We start from the raw sequence: 15374 nt of genomic DNA, 5'->3' as shown, positions 1-15374 counted from the left end.
AAATCTTTGCCAATAGGGCAGTGGTAACACTAATGTCCACTAACTTCACCCTGCTCTCTACTCCGAACTCCTGTGCACTGGAAGGCACTAGGTTACAGTAAAAGTACCAAACCAAGTTGGGATAACAAGGCTCGGTAGGAGACAACATCGATGCCCAACCCAGGGCATTGAATCTAGAATAAAGGTTGTACTGGTGGAAGTCCTCTACCCGTACCACCCGGCCATTCACAATTTTTAGTTCTCTGAAATTCTTCCATTCCTTAGCATGTTCATACCTAGAGAAGAGAGACTGATCGAAACCGAGCTCCTCTGAAGAAGAATCGTCCCTAGGAGAGGGCGGTGGTACCGAAGAATAGGAAGAATCCTCGGACTCAACACGTAGCCTCTTTTGGGCTACTGATTTCCTGGTAGTACGCCGACTAGTAGACATTTCCTACAAGGAATAGCAAGAATAATCAAGATAGGGCAAAGAAAATAGTAAAAACCCTAACCAAAGCAATAGGGAAACAAAAGGAAGAGATAAAGTAGGGTAAATGTTGAGAAATCATACCTAAGCACGTGTAGATGCGCGAAAACCCCAGAGAATCGCTAGGATTTGGTGTGGAACAAGTCACCCAACCCTATAAGAACCTTTCCCAAGAGTTTAGAAGAGCTTAGAAGAGTTTAGAAGTGAATAGAAAAGAAATGGGCCCCTCTTGAACTTAACAACCTGCTCTTCGATTCTCTGGGCGATGGCACTGGGCGATGTGGCAACACCCAGTGATGGTTATTTTGCTGATTTGCATTATTTACATATAAGGACTTGAGATTTGACCATAATAACACTGTAGGACATAAAAATAAAGACTTTTATAAATTTTTTTTTTATTATTATAAGATAAAAATAATAATAATAATAAAATATTCATTTGACCTAATAACTTAGGTTTCATAAGGTCAAAGGGGTGAAATTCTTCGTGTGTGTTGGTAGAACACATAAGGACTAGGGAAAATCTATGTTGCTAAATTAAAATATGTATTTGGTATATTTATATACATATGAATATATGTATATACCTAATTATAGGCTATGGCGAGTGTTGTTGTGTAAACCGGACATAGTTACATAGGTATGTTGTAATACATATGTACTATGTGTGGGAAACGTAGATCTTGCTCTAACCAAGACCTAGGCTAGTCGAGAATAGGACCTAATAGGGTTCCTAGTCAATCGAAGCACTTAGACGCTAAGGTAGCTCAAGCCAACCTAAGGAATTGTTCTATTGATCCTTAGTCATTTAAATTTCCATAGATATGTACTTAATTCTTCTACTTAAGTATGACCTGATGCTTAGAATCATTTTCTATTACAGGACCTATTACCTCAACCGGCCTGGAGACCTCGACGCCATGATCTATATTAGCCAACTGAGAGAGAGATTGAGACGGATACGATTAGTGTTACCTTGGGCAGAGAACCGATTGGATTTTTACCTGGCTCTTGCTGCCATTAGTGGACTGGAAGAGCGAGACTATTTTATGTCCCTAGCTGGAGAAGTGAGAGCTGACATAGAGTACCTATTAGCCATGGACTTTGTGATCTGGAAGAAGTTGGAGAGGCTTGCCTGTTAGATCAGGTAAGTAATTAAAACCCTTATGTTTAAAAGCTTGAAATCTCTCATATAGTGCCATGCATAGCATATTGTTACATAAAACACTTAAGAAAGAGAAATAAAACACAAGCAAAAGAAACAATTCATAACAAACCAAGATAATATATCTAACAATCCACCTTACTGGTGCGACCCATGGAATTTACTAGATTTATGGACTAGGCTTGTACCTGCTCTAGTTAGGAAATAACTGTTGACCTTATGGACAATGTTGGAATATTGAGCATGCTCCTCTTTTCAGAGAAGCAGAAATGGTCAACACAAGAGGAAGTACTCAGTGAGGTCGTAAAGGAAAACAACCTCGAGTTGAGCCAGAAGTTGAACCACCAAATGGAACTGAAGCCCAGCATTCTGAAGCAATGGCAACTTCATCAGAGGCAACAGCGGCTGCACAGGCCACTGCTGCTGCACCTCAGCCAAATATGGCAGCCGGTGACGTGACTGCGTTCATGACCGCAATGATGCGAACCATGCAGCAACAACATGAGTTGCTTGGTCAGATGTCAACATAGTTCACCACCATGATGCATAAACAAGTTGCACCACCACCACCACCTAACTGGCCCGTACAATTTCCACCACCTGTGCCTCTGTACTTAGCAAAAAACTCTATCGCCAAGGTTATGAAGAGATTCAAGAAACTCCTGCCACCCGTGTTTTCCAAAATAACTTCTGAGGCAATGCAACCGGAACAGTGGATAAGTGCCCTGGAAAAGGCATTTGATGTGCTTGAGTGCACGGATGCACAAAAACTGATATATGCGGGTTATCAGTTGTAGATCGAAGCCGAAGCTTGGTGGAAAGCTATGAAGCCTAATCTGGAAGTTTCTCATCCAAATCCCATGTGGGATCATTTAAAGAAGTCTTCTTCAAGAACTACTTCCCAGAGAGTTTCAGGGACAAGAAAGAAGCAGAGTTCAACGCCTTAGTGCAAGGGACCAAGTTGGTATTGGATTACCAACAGCAATTCGAAGACCTATTCCATTTTGCTCCAGAGCACCTAAGAGGGGAAGTTTGTAAAGCGAAGAAGTTTGAGAAAGGATTGAAGACCGAGATTAGATTGGTACTGTCAATCATGGACATTCGGGATTATGCTGAAAAGGTCGATAAGGCTAAAATAATGGAAGACAGATTTAAGGAAAAGGAGAAAGAGAAAGCTGCGACATCATCAGTAAGCAAGCGGCCAAATAATTTTCAAACCTATAGTTGGCTAAATAAAGCTTACCGTGGAGACAATTCATACTCCAACACGACTCAGTATCATAGGCCGAATGTGGGTCAGAACCCTTTTCGCCCCACTTTCGATCGACCTACTCAACCTACTACGAGTCAGACAAAAACAGTAGCCCCAACAGCCCGACCAGCTACGAGTACAATGAGCCAAGCCTCCGTACCTGCCGCTCCACCCTTTAAGTGTTACTTGTGCAATAAGGAAGGGCATATGGCCAGAGAATGCAACTCGTACAGGTACAACAACAATTTGCCCAACCAGCCCTACGCTAGGCCATTCCAGCCACATGACAATCGGACACGAGGAAAGGTGTTCGTAATGACGAACAAAGAAGTTGAGGTGAACCCCGATGTATTGACAGGTAAGTTTACTAAACACTACTTCGAGTAACCAAAATTACATGCAAACCCTAGGTACCCTGACTGTCTCAACCATACCTGCACGAGTATTATTCGACTCGGGTGCATCCCACTCCTTCGTTTCCACTATTTTTACGAGTAGGATGAAAGACCAACCGAGAGACATCGGGCATGAGTTAGTAGTCAGCACGTCGACAAGTAGCGACGTGAGTTTGAAAGAAGTATACGACCCCTATCGAATAGAGATTTGTGGGAAAATTCTAGCCACACGATTAATAAAGATCGACATGAAAGATTTTGAGGTAATATTAGGCATGGATTGGTTATCCGCCTATGGTGTAAACGTCATGTGTGCGAAGAAGAAGATAAAGTTTAAGTTAGAAGATGGGTCAGATTTCACCTATCAAAGTGAATCAAGGAGGAAATCCAGAAGGATAACATTATCCGCACTCCAGGCGCGGAAGTTACTAGAAGAAGGATGCCAAGGCTTTTTGGCCACTGTGATAGACATGGAGGCGAAGATAAAACCCTTAGAGGAGCTCCGTGTCGTCAGAGAATTTCCTGATGTATTTCCAAAAGATCTGACTTAGCTGCCGCCGGACCGTGAAACAGAGTTCGCGATCGATCCGATCCCTAGTGCAGCATCGGTATCCAAGGTACCATATCGAATAGCACCTATCGAATTGAAATAATTGTAGGTTTAACTTCAAGACCTACTGAAGAAGGGATTCATATGACCCAACATATCACCCGGGGGAGCACCTGTGTTGTTCATAAAGAAGAAGGATGGTAGCATGCGGTTGTGTATCGACTATCGCAAGCTAAACAAGCTGACCATTAAGAATCGATACTCGTTGCCGCACATCGATGACCTCTTCGATCAACTACAAGGGGCGAGAGTTTTCTCCAAGATTGATCTTAGGTCGGGATACCATCAACTAAAAATCAAAAGCGGTGACATTCATAAAATGGCATTCCGAACACGATACAGACACTATGAAGTCTTAGTTCTATCATTCGGGCTAACCAATGCCCCAGCAACATTCATGGATATGATGAATAGAGTGTTCCATGACATATTGGATAAGTTCGTCATCGTGTTCATTGATGACATTTTGGTGTACTCCAAAAGTGAGGAAGAGCACACTCAACACCTAACCTTCATGTTGCAGCGATTGCGGAACACCAACTCTATGCCAAATTTAGCAAATGTGAATTCTGGCTTCACCAAATTGGATTCCTGGGGCACATCGTCCCCAAAGACAGCATCAAAGTAGACCCAGGCAAGGTGAAAGCGATTCTCGAGTGGGAGACTTCGAAGAGTGCCACTGAGATCTGAAGTTTCTTGAGATTGGTCGGATATTACCGATGGTTTATCAAAAATTTCTCGGGCATTTTGGCACCTATGACAAAGCTTACGAAGAAGGGTGCCAAGTTTGAGTGGAATGAAGCATGCGAGAAAAGCTTCCAAGAATTAAGGAACTGATTGGAAACAGCTCTAGTTCTTAACATTCCAGATGGAGGAATGGTAGTGTATACCGACGCATCCAGGACAGGTTTGGGTGGCGTCTTGATGCAGAAAGGAAAGGTGGTCGCCTACGCCTCCAGGCTGTTAAAGGAACACGAGAAGAATTACCCCACTCATGATTTACAGTTGGCAGTGGTAGTCTTCGCGTTGAAAATTTGGCGACATTACTTATACGATATAAAGAGCGAGATCTTCAGCGATCACAAAAGTCTGAAGTATTTCTTCACCCAAAAGGAGCTAAACATGAGACAGAGACGGTGGTTGGAATTAGTGAAGGATTACGACTGTGAAATCCAATACCATCCCGGTAAGGCCAACATTGTTGCGGATGCATTAAGTAGAAAGTCTCAAACTGCATCCCTTGCTTCCTTAGTAGTAAGCGAACAATTATATGAAGAAGCTCAGAAGATTGATCTGGAACTCGTGATCGAAGGAACGCTATGCAACTAGCAGCTATGGATCTACAGCCGTTGATACGAGAAGAGGTAATTGCAAAGCAGCCATTAGACCCTGAGCTGGCCAAAATTATTTGGGAAGTACAACAAGGAGTCCATAAGGACCCAAATTTTTCATTGGCCTAAGATGGTGCATTGAAGTTTTGTGATAGATTGTGTGTGCCTGACGATTTTGATGTTCAAGACCGAATCCTTAAAAAGGCGCACAACTCACCCTATTCAATTCATCCCGGGAGTACGAAGATGTACAAGGATTTGAAGAAGTATTACTAGTGGATAGGAATGAAGAAGACCATAGCAATATACGTGTCCATGTGCCTCACATGTCAACAAATAAAGGCGGAGAGACACCAACCATATGGACTTTTACAACCACTCCCTATACCCGAGTGGAAGTGGGAAAGAATAACTATGGATATCGTGATAAATCTACCCAACACTAGGAAAGGGATGAATTCCATATGGGTAATTGTGGATGGACTGACAAAGGTAGCTCACTTCATACCAATCAAGATCAGTTATTCTATGGAGAAGCTTGCCCAGGTGTACATTGAGAATATAGTCCGCTTACACGGCGTGCCTGTCAGTATAGTATCTGATAGAAATCCTTGATTTACTTCAAGATTTTGGAGAAGTTTACAAAAGGCACTGGGTACTCAGCTGAATCTTAGTACAGCTTTCCATCTGCAGATGGACGGACAATCAAAAAGGACTATCCACACACTAAAAGACATGCTCAAAGCCTGTGTCCTAGAAATGAGTGACAGTTGGGATGCCCACATACCTCTGGTGGAATTCATGTACAATAATAGCCATCGCTCCACCATTGGCATGGCACCCTTTGAAGCACTCTATGGTCAAAAGTGCCGAACCCTGCTATATTGGGATGAAGTTGGCAAATGACGATATCTCAGACCTGAGATGATACAAGCGACCTGTGACAAGGTGGATGACATAAGAGAGAAGATCAAGGTGGCCTAGTCAAGACAGAAGAGTTATGCGGATAATCGAAGGAAGGACATTGAATTTGAGATCGGAGAGAAAGTATTCCTTCGAGTGTCTCCAACTAAGGGATTGCTACGTTTCAATAAGAAGGGCAAGTTGAGCCCAAGATTCATCGTTCTCTACGAAATTCTTAACAAAGTGGGACCCGTAGCATACAGACTGGCACTACCACCATCCTTGTCTGACATCTACGATGTTTTCCATGTGTCAATGCTGTGGAAGTACATAAACAATCCGACACATGTATTATCAACTGAACCTGAACAGTTGGATGTGGATATGACCTATGAAGAATGACCTGCGGAGATATTAGACAGAAAAGAGCATAACCTTCGTAACCGCACGATTGACTATGTGAAGGTTCGATGGGGAAACAATCCAGTAGAAGAAGCTTCATGGGAACGTGAGGAAGAAATGGAGAAGTATCCTCAACTCTTCGAATTGCAAGGTAAGCAAATTTCGAGGACAAAATTTTTATTAGGTGGGGAGAAATGTCAAACCCTGCTCCTAACTTGCTGGGATTTTGGTTCAAGGACAGGAACCCCTGATCAGGCAACCAGGATCACTGTGGAACATCACTCCAGTGACATGGATCAATGAAGAGACCCTATGCATGTCCTCTTTTATACCTGTGAGAAGATGGACAGTGGACCCCTACACTTGCACAGATGATGTATGATTTGAACCCCAAGTAATCTCTCTCCTCACTATAATGGTGGGACCCACCTCTGAAAAATTATGTAAAAGTCCCTAGGTGGCAAGTGGGACCACACCCTGACCAAGGGTCAAACCCCTGTGCAGGGCCCTTTGAATTTCAGCTTGCTGGAATTCTCTAGGCGATGCAGCAAGGCCCAGTGACATCACTCAGTGATTGATTTTGATTATTTTATTGGATTTTATTTATGGGGACCACCCAATATGAATATGGGTACCCTCCACTGATAAAGGGAAGTCTGAGGGACCACCTCATGCCCCCAGTTCACTTTGGACCCCACTAGTGTGCCCAAAATCAGTCATAATCAATTCAAAAACTGATTTTTAAAAGAGGACTTAGTGGCCAAATAGGTCCTAGTTGGGGCTGGGCCTATAAATAGGCAAGTCTGAGTTCATTTAGAGCTCTTGCTCTATTGGGAATCCGTAGGAGAGAAAGGAGAGAAAGAAGAGAGAAATAAGAGGAAGGGGAAGAAGAAAGAAGAAGGAAGGAGAAGGAGGAAGGAGGGGAAGCTACTACCACCCATCCCAGCCTGGTCCGTGCCCTCTCTCAGGCCATTTCAGGTATAAAGCAACCCCTATGGTTGCTGTCCCCATTCCCTCTACATGTTTCCTATGTTTTTGCTCCCTGGGCAGCCCAGAACAGCTAGGGTTTGCCCAGAACACCTCCAGATCTGCCATGCAGACCTTGTGCATGGAAGATCTGGGCTCTTTATATATTTAAAAAATTCTATTTTGCTATTCTTTGGAGCCGAAACTCGCTGTGCACAGCTGCACTGCCAGTTGGCCCTGTTGCTGTATGGATTGGAACCCTAGACATGAGCCAAGGCTACAGAGACCAAACCCTAGGTGGTTGTAGCCTTGTGCCCCTATTTTTGAAGCATTTCCAGCCCTGCTTGTGGTTGAAACTAGACTCCCAAGGTTGGTAAAACCCTAAGATACTATTCATTAGGATTGTCTAGGCAGCTATTGACAGCCTGATGGTGGACTTGATGGAAGATCCATCTGGACCATGGTGTAGACCATCACAGGGGCTACCTGATCCCCTGACAAGCAGAGGATCAGGTCTGATCTCAGCCTTGTGGGCCCCACCTTAGAAACTCAGCCTGCATCGATTCTACAGCCACTGGGCGATGGACTGAGCGATGCAGCAAGGCCTAGAGACATCGCTCCTAGTCAATCGAAACACTTAGACGCTAAGGTACCTCCACTGGGCCCACTATCAGGCTGCCAATGGCTGCCCAGACAACCCAGTGAATAGTATCATAGGGTTTTCTTAATCTTGGGAGTCTGGTTTCAGCCACATGTAGGGCTGGAAATGCTTGAAAAATAGGGGCTCAAGGCTGCAACCACCTAGGTTTTGGTCTCTACAGCCTTGGATTACATCCAAGGTTCCAATCCATAGAGCAACAGGGCCAACTGGCAGTGCAGCTGTGCACTGCCAGCTTTGGCTCTAAAGAACAGCAAAACAGAATTTTTAAAATGCATTTAAAGCCCAGAACTTCCATGCACAAGGTCTGCATGGCAGATCTGGAGGTGCTCTGGGCAAACCCTAGCTGTTCTGGGCTGCCCAAGGAGCAGAAACACATGAAACACAAAGAGGGGATGGGGATAGCAGGTGTGAATAGGTATTTTTATACCTAAAATGGCTGAGGGAGAGCTCGGTTGTAGCTAAGCAAGGGTGGCAGTAGCTCCCTCCTTCTTCCTCCTTCTTTCTTCTTCTCCATCCTCTTCTTTCTTTCTTCTTTCTCTCCTTTCTCTCCTATGGATTTCAGATCTGCCAAGGGCTCTAAATGAGCCTAAGACTTGCCTAGTTATAGTCCCAGCCCCAACTAAGGCCTATTTGGCTACTAAGTCCTCTTTTAAAAATCAATTTTTGAACTGATTTAGACTGATTCTGGGCACACTGGTGGGGTTCACAGTGAACTAGGGGCATGAGGTGGTCCCTCAGACTTTCCTCTATCAGTGGAGGGTACCCATGTTCATATTGGGTGGTCCCCATAAATAAAATCCATTAAATTATTCAAAATCAGTCACTGGGTGATGTCACTAGGCCTTGCTGTATCGCCCAGTGCCATCACCCAGAGAATTCCAGCAAGCTGAATTCAATGGGGCTTACACAGGGGTTTGACCCTTGGTCAGGGTATGGTCCCCACTTGTCACCTAGGGACTTTTACATAATTTTTTAGGGGTGGGTCCCACCATTATAGGGAGGAGAGAGATTACTTGGGGTTCAAATCATACATCAGGCTGTGAGCTGTGCAAGTGTAGGGGTCCACTGTCCATCTTCTCACAGGTATAAAAGAGGACATGCACAGAGTCTCTTCATTGATCCATGTCACTGGAGTGATGCTCCACAGTGATCCTGGTTGCCTGATCAGGGGTTCCTATCCTTGAACAAAAATTCCAGCCAGTCAGGAGCAGGGTTTGACAATGCCAAAAGCTCCAGAGCTGATGGAACACGTTAAATTGAACCCTTTAACCTATCCCTTATTAGGCTCGCCAATCTATCACCCATACACTAGATCGAGCCCCATTGGGCACATAACGTAATTAGAGTCGATTCAGTTCTACTAATTTATAATAAATGGGTTAGTGTTCTCTATGGGGAAACGTGGCCCTAATGCGAGCGTGAGCCAATGAGTGCATGTTAGCATCATAGGGGTGGGATTTTCACATTTTATGGGGGTGGGGCGGTCATTTCATCCCCTTTGTGTTTGGGCATAGGCGGTACACTCCTCTACAGAGACTTTTGAACATAATAAGTTTTCTCACTTTTTCTTTGATACACATTCAAGCAGTTGCCTCTACATTATAAAAATATTCCTTGGATTGATCGTGTTTATTGCTCACATTAAAAACTTTCCATTTTTTTGCATCAATGTAAGATGTTTATTGTCACATTTACTTTCCTTGGACTGACTAGGTTTATTACTCACATTAAAAACTTTCCATTTTTTTGCGTCAATGTTAGACGTTTCTTATCACATTCTTCAGTTATACATTTACTTTCCCCTTTTTTTTTTTTTTTTTGGTAAGAATACATTTACTTTTTCAGTTTCCCATTTAATTTAGGATATGTAGGCGCCTGTTTAACCTTAGCTTTGGTAGTAATTCTTAAGTATAAATCTCAGATCCTTGGCCATTGTGGTGGCATTCTATTCCTTGTCGCCGAATTGCTTCAATGGCTTTCATGGAGACATTGTTATCTCTAATTTCTCTACTCTCAAGTGCTTTGCTACTACATGCCACTGTTGAAGGTCCCAAGACCATCACTTTAAGTCTCATTCACCCATTCTCCCCCCACTCACCTTTCTATCCAGGAAACATAACAGATATGGAGAAGATTGATCTACTTATTCAGGGCACACAAGCTCGTATGCATCATCTATTCTCAATGATGAGAGAACGAAACTGGAATGGTAGTAGTGAGGTTGATGACATAGTGGCACCAGTGCAACATAGTAATTTTTTCTATGTAGCCCAGGTGGGTATAGGTTCATTTCCAACTTCTACTGTCCGAAAGGCATATCCTTATTTCTTGATGATTGATACTGGAAGTCAATTAACATGGGTTCAATGTGAAGGTTGCGATCCGTGCATTCCCCTAAAACAACCCGATTTCCCATATAAAAGATCTAGCAGTTACAAGCCTATTCCTTGTGGTGACCCAACCTGTCCAACTCCACAACAGTCTTGCTTTGAATCATTTTGTGGATTTAGAGTAGGTTATGGGGGGAACCCTGCACCCTTAACAGTGGGAGCCATTGTACGAGAGAACTTAACTTTCCTTTCTGATTTTAGAGGTACAGAATCTTACAGCAATTTATTCTTGGGTTGTGGCTTGAAGAACTACAACTATGTCTTTCCAGAAAAGAAAATTGGTGGGATTTTGGGCTTAGGGTTTGCAGGCAATTTAAAGCTTCCTTTCTTGAACCAAGTAGGCAAAAAACGCTTCTCTTATTGCCTATCTTTCTCTGAACACTCCAATTCTCAGTTAAATTTTGGAGAAGGTGCAAAGATGGTAGGACCACAAGTGCTATCAACACCATTGCTGAGAGGATCAAACGATGCACTATACTATTTGGACTTACAGGATATTAGTATCCAAAATGTCCGCCTTAGACTACAGGGATCCTTCTCTGAAGGTTCTGCCATAGATACAGGATGTCCGATGACTATACTTGTTTCTAATGTTTATGCTCGTGTGAGAATTGCCTTTGTTCAATACTTTGCACAGTTTCATATTCAACCATTCGATAGTGGAAGTAAACCAAGAGAAGTGTCAATGTTAGATCTCTGTTTCCCTATGTCGCACGATTTTAATAGGTTTCCAACAATGACATTCCATTTCAGAGGAGCTGACCTTGTTGTGCAACCCACAGGTATATTTTTGGCAGGGAGTAATTATGTTTGTGTTGCACTTCAATCAGGCCCCATTACAATGATTGGAGTTTATCAGCAAACAAAATTCAAGTTTTCCTATGATTTTGAGTTGGGAGATAGAACACGAGGAGAAATTGGTGCGCTTCGCTTTGCTCCTCAGAATTGTGGGTCCCCTGTATAAGATTTTTGTGGTTGGGATTGGGAGTACGCTGAATGCCTCTTCATCTTAAAGCCAAGGAGCTGCAGAATGAATTATCTTTGTCTTCCTAAAGTAGTTTGTACTCAACAATCAAAATAAATAATTCCATTAAATGATCCTTTTGTCTCATATCCAATTTCTCTAGCTCATAGTTTAATAATCAAAGATCAAATTAAGGGAATTTTAAGAAGCATTAGGGCTTATTTTGATTTTGAAACGAAAGTTGGCCCTTTGGGAACCATTTTTAAGGTATTTACCAAATATTGAGTTTCCATATTTGCATGGGAACTCAATATTCGGTTACCATATTATCTGAGACTATTATTGTGCAAAATCACCTTGTAAACCTTATTTCCTAACAAATTTCAACCAGGGCTTTCCTTGTATATATAACTATTGTGAAGTGAAAAAAATATAGATCAAAATATTCAGCTCTAACATGGTATCAGACCCACCAAAGGCTGAAGCTGCTCAACCCTAGTTAGCCATCTTCTCCCCTCTTTCTCATGTCAATCTCACTTCTTCCCCATATCCAAGTCTACAAAATTCCCCCCATTACATCATCACCCACCAGCATCTCCCCCATCGTCGCTTCTTTTTTGCCCTCTCTAAACTCTTCTCGCTACTTTCTCTCTCTCAAACTAACTCCCAAGAATTTTTCTTCTAGATGACGTAACTTGTTCTCTTTCTCATGGTCTAACAAATCTTCGGCTTCATTGATGGATCTCTACCATACCCATCTAAAACCTCTTTAGCTAACTATTGGAAGGACAAGATGCAACTCTCATGAGTCTCCTTATTGTTTCCTCTCTGAAGAGGTTCCTCCTCTTATTATTGAAAAAAGTACCAGTCACAAAATTTGGGATGCCTTTACAACAGCATTCGGCTATGTCTCTACTACTAGAATTTTATCTTTGTATCTCGGTCTTCAAGATTCGGTTCACAAACTAGACGAACTAGTATCCTAGTTCTTGCAGTATGCCAAATCTATCACTGACGAATTGGCAGCCACTGGGAAACCACTGTAACCTTAGGATTTCAATATTCAATCTTTTGTGCACTTCATCCTAATTTCAAGGATATTGTGCCTGCTCTCCATACTTTCCCAAAGGCTATCCCTTATTCTAAACTTCATGGATTGCTTCTTAGTCACGAGTTGTTGTACTCTTCCTTCTTCAGTCAGCTAATATTAATTGAGACACCTACCCCAGTAGGTACTCCCCACTGCCAATACTACCCACCGTGACTCTACCTCCAATTCCTATGACTCCTAGTCTTCCCCACTTGGCAGCTGGATGGGCAAGGGCCATGGAGGTCGCTTCTCAACTAAGGTCATCGATTATGATGTTCCATCTTTAATTGTACCAACCACACTGCCTCCACCTACTATTACCTCCAACCCATTCATCATCAAGCCCCACACGTACCCTACCCATCTTACCTGCCCCTTACTCATCGTCTAATCACTATGCCAACCCCCTCCTCTTACAAACTCCACACTACCCCCTCCTCTGCCATTACCTGGTACCAAAATATGGGTGCTACACATCATGTTATTCCAAATCTCCAATCCCTCTCCTTTGTTGACAACTACACCGGTCCAGATCAACTTTAAGTTGGCAATGGTAAAGGTCTCCCTATCTCTCAAATTATTTTTGGTTATCTATCATCCTCCTCCTCTTCTATTTCTTTCTATTTATTTAATGTAGTCCATATTACTTTGGAGCGATTCGGGTGTGATGTGCACTGTGGTGTAGCCATGTTAGGTAAATTTATGCGTTGTTGTGTAGCCATGCCGGGCAGACGTGCGCTGTGGTGCAGCCACACCGGGTATCGTTGTGTGTTGTGGTGCAGGCACGCCTAGCATCATTGTGCGCTGTGGTGCAGCCACGTTGGGCATCCTTGAGGGGCAGCCTTGTGCACTAGCATATGGTGGTCCCTTCCCCCCCTCTTCCCCCAATGTTTGTCTCCCGGATGATTTGTTGCTACCTTGGTTGACTGTCGGCCTAGGGTGAGGTAATGGCCTAGGTGGGGGTTTGGACCTATTTGTGTCCCTGGCTCGTGCAGCAAGCGATGCCTCACATGGGCCGACTTTTGATGGGGTGTCATCAAATCGCACCACAGACGATGTTGCATGTTTTTCAAAACACCATGATGCATAACGATGTGTGGCCATTCAGTGGGGTTTTACGCTACCTTGGTTGATTGTCGGCCCAGGGTGAGGTAATGGCCTAGGTGGGGGTTGGACCTATTTGTGTCCCTGGCTCGTGCCGCAAGGTTTTTGAAGCATTGCCTCAAGTGGGCCAACTTTTGATGGGGTTTTGTCAAATCGCACCACAAACGATATTTGCATAATTTTCAAAATACCATTCATACGATTTGTTACCTCTTGTTAGATTGTTGTGCATTGTGGGAAATCGAATATAGTCTTTCATGCTAAGCGGGGCCTTCAAGCATTGGTCTTATTCATTTCAAGGGTTGGCTGGGTGGTGTCATTTCTTGATTGTGGATGTGATGCATGTCAGTGGCTTTTGGTTTTCTTGTGATAGTGGGCTCTTTGCATTGCTATTGAACCACTAGGCATAGATACCTTTGTGGGTTGTGATTTGGGTTGTTAGTGCCTGTGGTCAGCATGATAAGGTTCCTGTGTTGCTTACCTAGTCGGTTGGAAAGAAATCACCCCTCGATTCTCATTCTGTCTCTTGCCTGCCTTTGTGGTGGTGTGAGGTGGCTTTGAATGCAATGCATGTGCTACCATGCCTTTCGAGGTTATGATGAATGTGCATTGTGTGTTCTCTAGGATGTGGGACATTTTATGGCCAAGTGGACGTGAGTTCTCTTGTATCCTTTGGTTGCGACTCGTTGCACAAGAAAAGATAGACTGTCAAGTCCGTCATGATTGACATCCTCCAATGCAATTGGGGGATGTTCTTCATGCGGTACTGGCATCAAGAAGGAAGCTACCTGGTTGATCCTGCCAGTAGTCATATGCTTGTCTCAAATATTAAGCCATGCATGTGTAAGTATGAACTAATTCAGACTGTGAAACTGTGAATGGCTCATTAAATCAGTTATAGTTTGTTTGATGGTATTTGCTACTCGGATAACCGTAGTAATTCTAGAGCTAATACAAACCACCCCTAGGAGGATTGGGTAGGTGACCCGAACTATATAACGGCAATCCGCCGAATCCCATGGATCTAGAAGAAGTGCTTACATTCATGGAACCATATCCACATCTTAACCATAAGTAAGATCAGAGTAATGTAGGACAGCTATAATTTAAAAAAAAATAAATGGAAGCATAGCGATACAGGAAATGGTGTTAATATATACATATAGAAACTTGTTTGTTACATTTCCCAGCACACACAACCACAACAAAGGAAGACACAAGCTGATAAGTACAATACTACATACATGATTATGTACAGGGTTAGGGCACCCAACCCCAAAAGAAAGAAAGAAAAGAAAACAACAACTAAAACCGATCCACGGTCAAAATGGGAAACCTCCTGTCAAAACAAAAATGGGTTCCCAACACAAAACATCAGAGGTATTCCTTAATGGTTTTCATCCACGACCATCGAGAAAGTACATAGAGTCGGTATGACCTCCGTCGGGGTCTACACCAACATCATCGTACAAACCAGGACTCTCCTCCTCGAGATAGCCCTCCATGCCACAACGGCATCCACCTACATGATCATCTAAGAACAAAACAACATATAACACAATGTGAGCCCCACCAAGCTCGTGAGCAAATAACATCCATCATGCATATACAATCACAATCCACAGATTCACATGATCTACATGATATGCAAGTCCAGATTCTTTATTATTAT

The 15374-nt window shown here is 43.1% G+C and overlaps 1 long non-coding RNA gene across 1 annotated transcript; it reads right to left on the bottom strand.

Moving 5' to 3' along the window:
- Positions 1-10117: 10117 nt before the first annotated feature.
- LOC122647671 lies at positions 10118-14926 on the bottom strand. Its single transcript, XR_006330949.1, has 3 exons — positions 14900-14926; positions 13030-13032; positions 10118-10334 (listed from the first exon to the last, which is right to left on the bottom strand). It is a non-coding gene; the product is annotated as an uncharacterized LOC122647671 (long non-coding RNA).
- Between the last annotated feature and the right edge of the window lie 448 nt (positions 14927-15374).

Source organism: Telopea speciosissima, unplaced genomic scaffold (assembly GCF_018873765.1).
Source record: "Telopea speciosissima isolate NSW1024214 ecotype Mountain lineage unplaced genomic scaffold, Tspe_v1 Tspe_v1.0112, whole genome shotgun sequence".
NCBI lineage: Eukaryota > Viridiplantae > Streptophyta > Magnoliopsida > Proteales > Proteaceae > Telopea > Telopea speciosissima.
Note: the sequence above shows the minus strand (reverse complement) of the source record. Positions and strands in the feature narration are given on the sequence as shown.